Raw genomic sequence first — 13,223 nt, 5'->3', positions numbered from 1 at the left:
ATTGTGTTGGTGTTCTGTTGACTATTATAGCTTCATTTAGGCATCAAAACACAATTCCACAGAAAACCTAGTAAGCCTAGTTTACTTCGTGTGGGAAATGATGGAAACTGGTAAAATTATCAATTTTCTTCTTTCTTGCACTTTGAAATTGTTTCTTACTGATAAGGCTTGAAATGCTAACTGTTATTAACTGCCTCGTCTTCTACTGAAGTTTTATAAATTTCCATGGTTTTATAAATTTCCTGCTGTTGGTTGCAGTGTAATGATTCTGGACCCGATTTATTTATGATAGAGACTATCGAACTGCTCTGCCAGCAGCACAGCTAAAGGGGGAGAGATAGATTCACATTTCTAAACCATCATTTTGATGTAAGGACATTAGTAGCAAACTAAGGTGCATTGATCTGGCCTGTGGGGTCAGGATTAGCTGGAATAGCCAGTGTCTCTGCTGGAGTAGTGGTTATTCCTGCCTCTCAGCTATGGCCATTTCAAAGGTCAGGTGCCCTGTACCCACTTGGCTCAGAGGAATTAGACAGAACATGAGTCTCTGGGCTGATTACTTAACCAAAGACAAAATAATGAGTCCTAAGCAAATACTGACTAATTGAAAGGGCTGTAAATCCATTACATATTGGTCAGGGATAATCAGGAGTATTTAATCACTTTTATCTATTCAGGAGCACTGAAGCTGCAACAGCAAAGCCCTGAACCTTGCCATGTGCTTATTATTCTCATCATTATCAAAATTACTTCACAGCTGTTCTTTGCTACATCACCTCAGCTGGAGATTTACTAACCTGTAAAATGTTTTTAATTTGGAAGTCGAGTGAGTGCGAGTGGAGGGTTTTTCGTTTAGCTGTAGGGTATCTTTACACCAGTAGTACAGGCAGACAGCAAAAAGCAGGGCCACAAATAAACAAGTTTGATTTGTAGACACCTCCATGTTAACTGCATTTCCTCCTATGAAATTTGTGATATCAATTTTTTTTCCTTCCTGCCTTTCTTTCTTATGTGCTCCTTGAAAGCATTTGACACTTGCTTATTAAACAGTCAACTGCCTCTTGCTTCTCTTGAGGAAAGTCCTTCTGGCTTTTTGAAATCCCTTTTCCTTTTTTCTATCCTCTCTCTCCTGACCCTCTCCATCCTGCATGAATTAAGGAAATTTGCCATCACTGGTGAGGATGGCCTCACAAAAATCAGATTAAATGAACACAAAAAAGCCCCAAACCTTTTACCGTCCAGGCTTTAATGAGTTTGCAGGTGTTGAAAGATTTACTGCGCTGTAATTCTCAGACCTGCAAACTGATAATGGAGACCCCTGACCAGTGCAATGTAAATTCAGAAAGATTCTTGCCATAAACACATGCAGGGAAGAAAGAAAACTCCTTTCTTTTAAAGATCTCACACTTTTTCTCAAATTAGCTTGTCCATTCAAAATGTTACTCTGGCTGAGCCAGAACAGGGGAATCTGTGATGTACAATTTTATTGTTTCAAGTAAATATCTTTACAATGACAGTCCATGATTCAATGTACATTCCTTCATTACTACTCTAACCTTATTTCAAATTGGTTTGTTCCTCTTTTGTGCTGTATGACCTGTTCTTGTATTACAATAATCCCCTGATGTACCCTTTTTTCTTTCTCTCTCTCTCTCTCTCTCTCTCTTTTTTATTAAGAAACTAATTGAATTATCTCATTATTTTAATTTGTTAAGCAAATGTATTTTATGTCTCAGGATGTGTTCTTAAAGAAGGAGCTGCTTAGGCTTTGCCCCCTGAATGGGCCATTGGTACATTTTGACATTCATGCATTCATTAAGGAGAGGAACATAAAAGAGCTCTGGTTGTATTTTTTTTTTCAAACACCCAACCAGCATGGAGCAACTTTTCCATAAGCCACAGGGGTCTCTCTACATATGTTCTCAACTGCAAGCCATTGTCACCTATTCTGAATACCTCAAAAGGACAAATAAAAAACTAAAGGCCAACTGTAGCAATTGTTAGCTGTTAGTCTCAATATGACAAAAATCATTAACCTCTGATTTCCCTGGAAGGAGAGGCAGTGGCAGTCCATCTCTTCTGGCATGGATTAAATGTAGAAGCCCTTTAGACTGTCAAATTCCAAGAGTGTAACTCAGATCTGACCAATTGTATTTATTTATGATTTTAAATAAAATGCTATTTTTTTTTCCTTTATTCAATCAGTTTGCAAACTCCTAAGGCAGCCCGTTTTAAAAATTGAATGGCCTAAGTGGCTTTTTTGAAGAGACAGGCACTTGAACTCTGATGTAGAATGAATGTGTCTGACAGGCTGTGTCTTTCAAAACAATTTCTAACCCCTATCACAGCTTCCATTTTGTAGTAACTTTAATTATATTTGAAATAGGATACACATGCATGTTTTTATTGTTGGAAATCAAATGCAAAGAGTAAGAGCTTCTGTCATGTTCTCGTTCACTTACTGAGCTCTGTCTTACATTTGAAATTACAACACTACCGGAAGATAAAAGATCTGAGGATGAATTGGTTGGAAATGCTTTTTCTGGATAATATCCAGTGTTTAAGAAAGTAGAGGAAATCCTAGTCTGGTAGTATAATCTTTTCAATAGTACATAAAGATTACGACATCAGAAAGGTAAACCTGACATTAAGACTGTTTTTAGTCGAGTTCAAAGGTGGTTAAAGAAAAGAAACAGCAAGAAATCTGACCCAAGCTGAGAGTTTATTCATAGCTTTGGAAGACTCCTTTTCCTCTATGCTAAGGAGTTCTTAGTACACTCAATTAGCCTCTCAGACATCACTGCTTTCCTCCCTCAAGTGCTCCCCTATTTGCCCTGCAAAGAACATATTTGATCACAAAGTGAAAACAGGAAGTGCTCAAATGTATAGATACATTCAGCTTACACCAGTGCTGAAATTAGGATTTCTTACCAGCAACTATAGAGCTGGTCCCCCTCCTTGCATGCCCTTTTGAGGGATGGAGGACCTTTAAAATATATATACATAATCAGAAGAAAGTTATAAAGGAAGTAATTATACCACTCTATGGGCTTGTACCTCTGGTAGTTCATCCATTTCTGCAGCAGTGTGCCAAAGACTACATTTTTACTACATTCAACATTTTTTCACCTTTTTTTACCAAGCTGGTAGAACAGAGTCTCAATTATGCTTTGACACTTACCTGGAGGGATGCCCTTTGTTAAAATTCTATTTTGGTTGGGTTTTTTGTTATAGTCTTTAAGAAGATGTGTATCATATCTAATAGTACCAAATTTACCAATGCTAGCTTGCAAACTAAAGCTTTCTTAATGAAAATGCCTAATTCCCATCTGATGGTATTTGGGATGTCTTCTCTAAAGCCAGAGGAGCTGAGCTATTTTTTCTGCTTTTTTTTGCTAGCTGAAGTTCTGTTTTCTAACTTTGAATAATGTCATTTTAGCCTGATTTCCACAATCTTCTGGCTGAAGATTTTGCTCTTTACACAGTTTACTGTAGAATATATCTTGGTTTTATCTGTTTCATTGTCAGGCTAGAGTAAGTTCTCCTGGAAGGTGATAAAATGAACCAGCCACAGCTTTTGTACTTACCTGAATTAATTTTCTTAACTTGTTGCATTCAGGTGTCCAGATTGGATAATATGAATAGTCTCACTGAAACAGATTTTTTTTTCTGTATTTATGTGGGTGTATCTGAGAATAAAATGTGTATATATCATATTTTGATGAATGGCTTATCAAGCCTTTTATACAGGGCAGCTATTTTATTTATTCATTAGATTTGATTCTAGAGATGGATGTCATCAACCAAAACTAATCTTAGTGCAAGTGTTCAAGGAAGTTGAATCCAACCCACCTTCAAAAACATCTTTTTCCATATTTTATTTTAGTAATAATACCTTAAAGAAAGGTTACAAATATAGCTGGCTGTTGCACTCCACACTTTCACATCAAACTGCAGAAGAACAGCTTTACTGAGGTGTGATCTGGGTGAAGCATTCTTCACATTGTTGTTTTTCCTCTACTTTAAAAAACCAAAACCAAACCCAAAAATTCCACAGACCTCTGTCCAGTTAAAATGGCAAGAAGGCTGGGGGACTCCAGATAATGCAGGAATGTGCAGTCATTCTAGTGAATTTTAGTGTGTGTGTTGGAGTGCATTGTAACATGCTATAGCCTCCAAGAGTTCACACAGGAGATGGACAATGTCCTGTGATTCTCTGTAAAACTACCTGCACATGTGTTTGCGTGGCTGCCATCTCCACCTCAGGGCACCACGGGGTCAGAGAGCTGGAGGAGCCTAAGCTACATTTTTATTCCAGGTCTGATTTTAGGCTGTGTGCTGTTTTCAGCAAGGTAGTAAGTTGCCTGCTGGTGTAGAACAGACCTCTTTGTACAAACACCACCCTGTTGGAAGCATGTCCTACAAAATAATATTGTGCTCATTTTTCAGCTGGAAAAACTTTTGTGAGGAGAGGTTAAATGACTTCACCCCCCAGTGCTAAGGAAAAATCAGTGCCCAACTGCTAAACTCCCATGACCTGTAGTCGTGCAGTCCTCAGGACAACAGAGCTGTGCCTCTTTGTACCCCAGAATTTCTCTGGTGTCTCCTCAGAAGGGCTTGTGATGGCCATTAACATTTGTAGTTATTGCACAGCCCTGCCTAATGTCATCAGCATCCCCCTCCTGTCCTGCCTGTCTGCACCACCGTGTCACCAGCATGGGCAGAATAAACCCGGAAATCTTTCTCAAAATGACACTTCTGATCCCAGGCTGAAAGGTTTCATCCTCTGAGTGCTCCTAGTCCTCAGCCATGAAAGCATCCTGAAGAATTAGCAAGAGACCAAACATTCACATACCTTTTAAACATCACAATCTTAAAAGAAAGGAGCTGAAATGGGATGGGGGTGGGGCTTTGTTTGTTTTAAAAATGGAATCTGAGATTAGATCTGACATTTCTACATCCACCCCCTACAGAAGAGGGAACCCAGGGTCATGGGGTGTGTGGGCCTCAAAAGCTAGCTTTGTCTGGGAGTGGTTAATCTAATCATTGTTACATAGACATCTGTTATTTCTTCTGAAAAATTGATGCTTTTGTGACACAATGATCCATCTATTTAGTACAACAGCCTGAGTAATTAAATTAAAAAAGGAATATTTTTGCGGGAGCATGTATTATAAAACTGCCATACCTCCTTGTACCAGTGAAAAGGCTGAGGAGAGGGAGTGGAAGATGGAGAGGGGCAGAGGGAGAGGAGTGCTTTAAGTCTCGCATTGTTTTCTGCTGGCTGGAGGAAAACATCTGTGAATTGTTTGAACTGAACCTTAGCAGGGACTGTCTGAATCTGTGTCATCTCTGTTTAATTTCAGGAAATGATGTCACAGCGCATTAAATAACAATGCTGCATGATTTATTTTTACTTGTACATGCTGTCCTAAGCATTTCAGTTACACGGCAGTGTTTCCAATTAAGTGCAAGCTTTCGGTTTTGAAAAATATACTCAGTAATGCTTTTTTGGGGGGGCACGGGGTATGGGGAGGCTGGGTTTTTTAGGGGGTCACCAAGGTTCAGGGCTGTCGGAGGGCTCTGGGCCCATTTGTCATGTGCTTATTTGTAGTTGGGACTGGATGTCAGCTCTCTCGTCACCCATGGCAACCTCCAGGACTGTGGGTTTGTTACAAAGCCTGTCTGGGGGAGAAAAAAACCTAAATATTCCGAACTGATCCGTCAAAAGACCTATTAGATAGTTATAGCCAGCCCTATGTACTGTAGCTTTTGCCTCGATCAAACTTTCTGCACTCCCCCTTCTTCTGCAGAAGAATAGAGGACATAAGTCAATTCTGTCTGCCATCTGTCGCCTCTCTCCCTGCTCCTCAAATTAAAGAGACAGTCCAAAATTTAAATAATCGGATACAATCACAGGAAGCCGGCCTGGAAATTATTACATGTGCAATTGGTTGAGGGGTTTTTTTACTTCTCATTTTATTTTGAAGAGGGGATCTTTATTGTGCTTCTTTAGAGATCAAAATATGTTGTGTGTTTCAGCTTCAAAAATAGCATGCTGAGAAATACTGGATTTGCAGTGTCACTGGGTTGTTTTCTAATAGGATTCCAAGTTATATATAGGGTGAAATTCACACACACACATACACACCCTCCCCAACCTCCAAAGAATCCCCAAATTGTGAATCCTGCAAGGGACAAGTGAATGAATCACACCACCCTTCCCCTCCAGCTCTCCTGTCCCTTTCATTGCCTTTCTGTCCCCAAATCCATGGCAGGCTGATGGGCTGCAGCAAAATCTTTTTTGGTGCAACTAGGACAATTTAAGCTGTTGAGTCTACCTAATGGGACTCTTCTAGGCCTGCTCTAAGAGTTTTTCACAGTACCCTGTCTGATATTAGCTAGTTATGCTTTACCTTTTCCTCTCCTTGTTTTTATCTTTATACCAGCCTGCCTGGTTTTGCCTCCTCCTCATCAACAGGCAGCACAATGTGTCAGGGCTGCAGCAAGGTGAATTTCATTTCTGCGACATATGAGGTCAGCTGATGCCAAACCATCAGATAACGTGGCTAGATGTTACTTCCCAGTTTAATATTTTACCTGCCATTTTCAAACAGGGGGTTCCTGAGAACGGCAAAAAACATGTGCATGGTTTAAACTGAGGTTTGATTAAAAAGCCTCTACTGAGCAAGCTGAATGTGGCCTAGCAAAAGATAGGATCAGCCACTGTTTTTCTCTGGTTGTTATTGTCAGATTACAAAGGTTTGCAGAGTCAGTATAGGAAGGAAAAAAGAAAAGAAAAGAAAAGAAAAGAAAAGAAAAGAAAAGAAAAGAAAAGAAAAGAAAAGAAAAGAAAAGAAAAGAAAAGAAAAGAAAAGAAAAGAAAAGAAAAGAAAAAGAAAAGACCAAAGTCCAATTAATGAATTCCTTAAAGTAATTGAAACAAGGAACTGATAGTGACAAGAATTCGTTTATATAGAGTTGTGGCTGCAAGTCTCACAAGACAAAAAGTGGTTTAAGCAAATATATGTGAATGTAAAGTGCTTAAACACTTTTTTAATTCCAAAAACATTGCTCTAATAATGTTGTGAACTGCACCTTTTGGAGATCTAGATCACAGTCAGCTAGAGGAGAGAAGTTTTTGGGGTGTCTTCAGGGCCCACTATATAAAGCTGTTGTCATCAGAAAACAGAAAACTCATAGTTCCTCCCCTTCTCTGTAGTGTGAGCACATGATTATACATAAATATAACAAATATTTTTAGGGAAAATACAATTGCTGTTGTTTGTGCAGTGATATTACCTCACAGCTTTGCCTCAGGATATGTTTAAAACTTTCTTCTCAAGATTCATGAGCAGGACAATTGGTTTCAAGGAAGTTTCCAGTAAAATTAAAGTTATGTTGGGAAAAAAAACCCCAAAAAACAAAAGCATGTTTCTGCCGACATTTCCACAACTGCAAAGAAATGGATGTGTCAATTCTTATTGCTGCCTAATGAAGAGAGTGGTTTGTGGCAGACAATATTACTCCTATTGTTGTGGAGTTTGCCTTGAGTTGATACCTAGAATATCATGCATTACTTATTTTATAGTTGATTGGCAGCACTTGTTTGTAATATCTAAAGCAATCATTGGCATCTCTAAAGACTTACAGTTATCTTTAAACATAATGGCAATACAGTTTTCATGCTTTTACATTTGTTATTTTTTATTTTTAACTGCTATCCCCAAATCTGCCAAAACTAATTTCAGTTGTTTTGTCTGATACTGGATGATAGGCCATAAAGTGTTTTTTAAATCTTAGTTTTACCTTTTTATGATGGCATTTCAAAATATGTATTTTATTTGTAGCAGTTGACTACTTATGTCCATAAAATGTTTAACATTTCATGACATACTCTTACAATCTCAGGATAATAAATCTGAGTAGCTCAGTAAACAGAAGCAAATATTTTGGTTTAGTGTTTAAAAAAAATCTTCATGCATCAGTTTTTTTAGTGCTGTAGAAATTTGACTGTCATCAGGATCAAGCTCTTATTTGGTCATTTCAAAGTGGGAACTTGATATTCTGAAGTGGATATACTGTGGAAATACCATCTGACTAAATTAGATAGCAATGGGAAAGTTCCTGTTCACTTTCTTAATATATACTAAATATGTGAAAGGAGTAGATTTTCATAAGATCATGCCTAGTCTAGATTATTTTAAGATTGTTATGTCAATTTAAAAAACTTCGAAGATTATGTAAGCTACATTGTTAGTTGATATGCTGTATATCTACACGGATCATTATACAAGCAGTTATTTTTCCTCTCAGGTAAATTGAAAAATTAGGGTTTGAGTCTTTGTATTCAAATATTTGCAGATAATTCATAAATTAGTGATTAATAGTGTGTATCTCAGTCCTCCTTCCACTAATTCCAGTGGAACTCTGATCCCTTTGAAAAAGCCAGAAAAGATGTAGAAAAAGCCAGAAATCATAATGGGAGACAGGCAGAAAAACACTTAGTAAGTGTTAAATGCTCTTGCCACTTTATCCATGAATTACACTTAATAACTCTTTCAGTGATTCCTATTTTATGATAGGAAGACAAATGTCTTTAGTGTTCAACTGTTTTCACATTCTCTTGTGACCCAAGTTTCAGTACTGTCCCCAGGATGGTGTAGCACAAGGGAGCTCTGGCAGACCTGTGGAGTTTGCACTTCTTTTTCTAGCTGAGACCATGACAAGACACTGTGCCTTAGTTTCCCTGTTTAAACAGCATGGCACAATGATGATGGCTGCTTTTTGAAGTGCTTTTTGTATTTACAGATGGAATACGCTGCGTAAGGCCTGTGTCTTTTACTTTGCAACAGCTCAATTACAGAAAATTGCACTTCTGTTGTGGTTTTATCCTGCTGTTGAAAGAGCATGACAGTCATGCTATGCTTGTACAAATACCTGAACTTCTGTAGACTAAAAGTTCAGGAGAATTTTATCTTTATGAAGGAGCATTTAATATATAATTAAGAGTGTTATATTTTTGCTGGTCTGTACTGTAGATGAAAGAATATGATTTCTGCAAGCTACTTCAGTGCAAGTGTCTTGGTCTTGTGTTCATTTCATCAGGTCTTTTCCTGATGTGGTGATTACTGCATGTAAATGCTATCAAATATCTTTCCCAGAAAGCACCAAGAGAAAGAACATTGGGTGCCAACTGCTGGCCAAGAGGCAACAGTGAGAGTAAAGGGAGTGTAGCAGCATTAATCAATGCATCTTTGTACTTCAAGAACTTGCTACTGGATATTCCCCTCCTCAACAGTCTGGGAGTGTCCTGATGTGAAGTTGGACTTTGCCAGCTTTCCAACCAGTCCTGATCCTTTCTGCTGCCTCTTTTGACCCAGCCAGGTGCTTCCCACTTGTGCATCCCACTTGTGCTTAAAGGAACAAACAGAAAACAGGAGGGTGACTCAGAGCCAAGAGTAAGGGGCTGAATGGATATTGCAAAGTCCCTATTTGTTATTGGCAAGGCCCCTGCCTACTGAGGACCATGTGCAGATAGCTGGCAGCTCTTTGGATAGTTCACAAATGGGATGTTCAGGTTATGGAGTGTGAATAGAAAGATTGTATGTGTGATAACAACTGGAATAGTCAGAAAAGTGATGTGTGTATATTTGAGGGAGTCAGCAAAGGAGTGTTGCATAGGAATAGTGGCACATATTAATTGCAAAGAAAGTTGGCTAATTTGAGGGATCAGTTCAAAATCCTAATGTTTAAACAGTGCTTAATTTCAGCCATAAAGGGTTATTCTGATTTTCAGATATAGAGTAGGAAATTAAACAGAAACAATGTGTTAATTATTGTGAACAAAAAAATAGAGGGAAAATAATTTGGTTAATTTTGCCTTTCCATCTTCTTTATTCTTTTGATGGACTAATCCAAGAGTTGGGTTACTTGGTCTTGTCTGTGTTCAATTCAATTTCTTCCAGTTACACAGGGGAACTTTACTGCATGATCTAACATTGCTTAGGAAAGAGAGGTGTTTCTTGAGTTGGTATGAACTTCTCTGTGGATGGTGGGATGAACTGCAGAGTTTTAGGATAATCCTAAGGATTCCACATTGTTTCACATGTGCACAAATCCCACTTTGTGCATATCTAACCAAAACATTTGTAGACAATTTACTACTATAATTAATCTTGGCTCTCCTGGCTGTTATGAACTTACATCCCACAATGCTCTTGGATGCAACCAACCTTCTGGGAAAAGGAGCTCTTGCCATTTTCTCTCCCTTTTATTTCCCAAAACTTGTCCATTTAGAAAGCAATAACGCTTTCAAACGAACCAGTGCAAAACACTATGTGCAGCAGGAGAATAAAATGTCTACAAATGAACAAGACTATGGTATTTTTCTAGAATGTACAAATAAACATAACTGTAGAGCTGTGGTACTATCATGAGTTTGGCTCCTGGGGTCTGAATCCTGTTCAAAGCCCCAGCTGAAAAGATAAAATATTGCACTTTCCAATTCAGCAGTACACTAACATCCTCTGCTGCATCCCAAACAATCTCTGCAGCAAACTTCTTGCTGAGATGGAAAACTCTTTAAAACAAGGCCTGGCGACTCACGAGCTTTCTACTCAGTACCCTTTAGGCTCACTCCATGAAAAAGTATCTTGCCTAAAAGAGGCCAAATATCACACAACGGAGCTGGTGGGAAATTCAAACTGTTCTAAGCAAAGAAGTCAATAGAGCTGCTGTAGTGAAAGGTAACGTTCAGAGTGAGATCACCATGTTATGATCTCATGCTGAACATCGGGACAGGTTGGTTGGTTTTTTTTTTTGAGGATTATGAAACTAGCCTGAGGCCAGTCTGGTGAGAGTCTGAGAAAGATACAGAAGGATATTTGGAGAGCCTTGACTATCAGGGCCCTTATTCCCCAAAAAGGGTAACAGAGGCTGAAAAAGATGAGAGAAATGGGAGCTGTATTGTTATTTCCAGTGCTCTTTCCATCCATCCCAAAACTACAAGATCTAGCCCTAGACAGAGAATGTGTATAGCAGTGAAGCAGTGAATAAGCACAGGCTACAAAGAGATAACAGGAGAAATTACTGAAGAAGAACAAAATACCTTGCAGGAATAATGGAATTCAGCAGCCAAACCCCAGTTGTTTAGACTGCAGAACAATCTGTGGAAGTGCCTTTGCTTAGCACTTTTAAAATTAGACTCCAAAAAAACAGTTGAAGGTATACTGCTGAGAAACATCTTACATTCCTGGGCTTACACTAAAGTAGTCTTGCCTGAAGGTTTTCTCATATTTTCATGTTTTCTTATTAATGATTAAAAACTGAAAAGTATCTTGAAATTAGAGCTGTTTTCAAAAGGAAGCCTTCCCAAATTTGGCTTCCTTCAGATTTAAGTTTATGTTGTATTTGTTTCAACATTTTAATGACGTTTCATTTATCTGTCAGTGGAAAAATTATTGCAAAATTAACTTACAAAGTCAAACTAGAAATGGGCTTGAGACACAAATTGAAGAACTAAGCTTAAGAGAAATATTTAATTACTGTTCCTTCAGGCACTGGGAGTGGATGCTGAAGGTCAGCCAGGCTTGGGCTCTGTCAAACTGACAAAGAAAGAGGCTTTGTATTGAGAAACTTATGTAAAAAACACCTCCCTTTCAGATATTCAGAGGCAGAAACTCTCACAATACATACGGTGATCTTCATTCACAACTTGTGAAGTTTCAGCAATATCTGGGTAAGGTACAGGTCTGAAATCAACTTCTACCCAGCTTGGTCTTTCCCCAGTATATCTGACATCTTCTCCAACATTTGCTCTTTGAAACATCAATCCAAAACGCCAAAAAAGTTGTTTGAGCATTCAAAATACAAATGTTGATTTTTAAAGCCATGGATCCAATGCAAATTTAATATAAAATGGAGTTGGCTATGGATTTCCACAGAAGTTTGAATGCCATAATGCGTGAAAAGCATAGCTTTTGCACCTGCTTTTCACTTACAGGCATTTATGGCAATTTGATGCCAGGGTTCAAAACCAAAGCTTGGGCCCTCAGAGGCAGAATGACCGCAAGGAAATATTGACTGAGTGCCTGCTGTCTTCAGCTGCTGAATTTCACACACAGCTTTCCTCAAAAGTATCAGGAAGAAAGAGATTGTATTTTGAATTTAAAATGAAATTTTACTCTTGATCATTACATTATAACAATGTAACTGTGGGGTTCCATGTTCATCTCAATGCCTTCCAGATCAAATTAACTCTGTTTTCATGGTAGAAAAATGCTTTATTTTTTTCCTCTTTTTTAGATTTTCCTCCTTCATTGCCAGAATTAGAAATTTAGCCTTGGATCTCAGATCCAAGTCGGATTCTTTCTGGCTCATTTATTGGCAGTCACAAGGATTATACGATAACAGAAATGTTGCAATTACAATGGTAAAGCTATGCAATTACAATAATAAATAGACTATGGATTGGCCAGAAAAAAAGTCCAGTTTTCTTGCCTATAGCTAGACTGGCTTTATGAAGAAAAATATCACAAACTTCTATTATGGATTGAAGTCAATGACATAATTTTTTTTGTCAGCAGAGAATAAAATGCAATTCAGACGCACAGGGACATAAATCTGTTCAGTAAGTCAGTCACCTTTCAGAACACCACTGCTTAGTTTTATTTTTCTCCTTTTGGGGTATTTTTTTCTGTCTGGCACAACATAGCGTTAGTAAGTCAGGCATGCTTGGAAGGATTTTAAAGTGAAGAAACAGGACAAAGATCTCTTTTTCTCCCTCTAAATTTTACTTCCCAGGAATGGGCTTGGGTACCCATTTTAAAGAATGGGCTTGGGTACCCATTTTAAAGACAGGCATGGCATGCCTTTATTAGGATTTTCATATGCAGTTCAGGAGTTACCTGCGTGAGAAATGAGAGCAGGAGCTTTCCATGGCTGCATGATGAAATCCTCCTAGCTGCAAAAGCAGTGAAAACTGACCTTTGCTCTCTGAACAAGGAGTCTTCTGGCATGGAGCTTAGTTTTCCTACTGCTCTTCGCAACTGTAAATAGTGTTAGTATACCCTGAATTCAGAGCATGCAGCACTTTACATTACTATTGTGTATCTTAAAATAAACAACATTGCAAGCTGTTTATTTTGGTGTTACTATGTATGCATTTTTTAAACAGTGGTTACTTAAACAAATGTCTCTGTTCCCACAGCACTTAAAAGCTG

The 13,223-nt window shown here is 38.3% G+C and overlaps 1 protein-coding gene across 11 annotated transcripts in view; it reads left to right on the top strand.

Annotated features, from left to right (window-relative positions):
* MEIS2 (Meis homeobox 2) overlaps positions 1-13,223 on the top strand; it is a 173,745-nt gene that overhangs the window by 53,692 nt on the left and 106,830 nt on the right. The window lies entirely within an intron of this gene.

Source organism: Zonotrichia albicollis, chromosome 6 (genome assembly GCF_047830755.1).
Source record: "Zonotrichia albicollis isolate bZonAlb1 chromosome 6, bZonAlb1.hap1, whole genome shotgun sequence".
Taxonomy (NCBI): Eukaryota; Metazoa; Chordata; class Aves; order Passeriformes; family Passerellidae; genus Zonotrichia; species Zonotrichia albicollis.
Note: the sequence above shows the minus strand (reverse complement) of the source record. Positions and strands in the feature narration are given on the sequence as shown.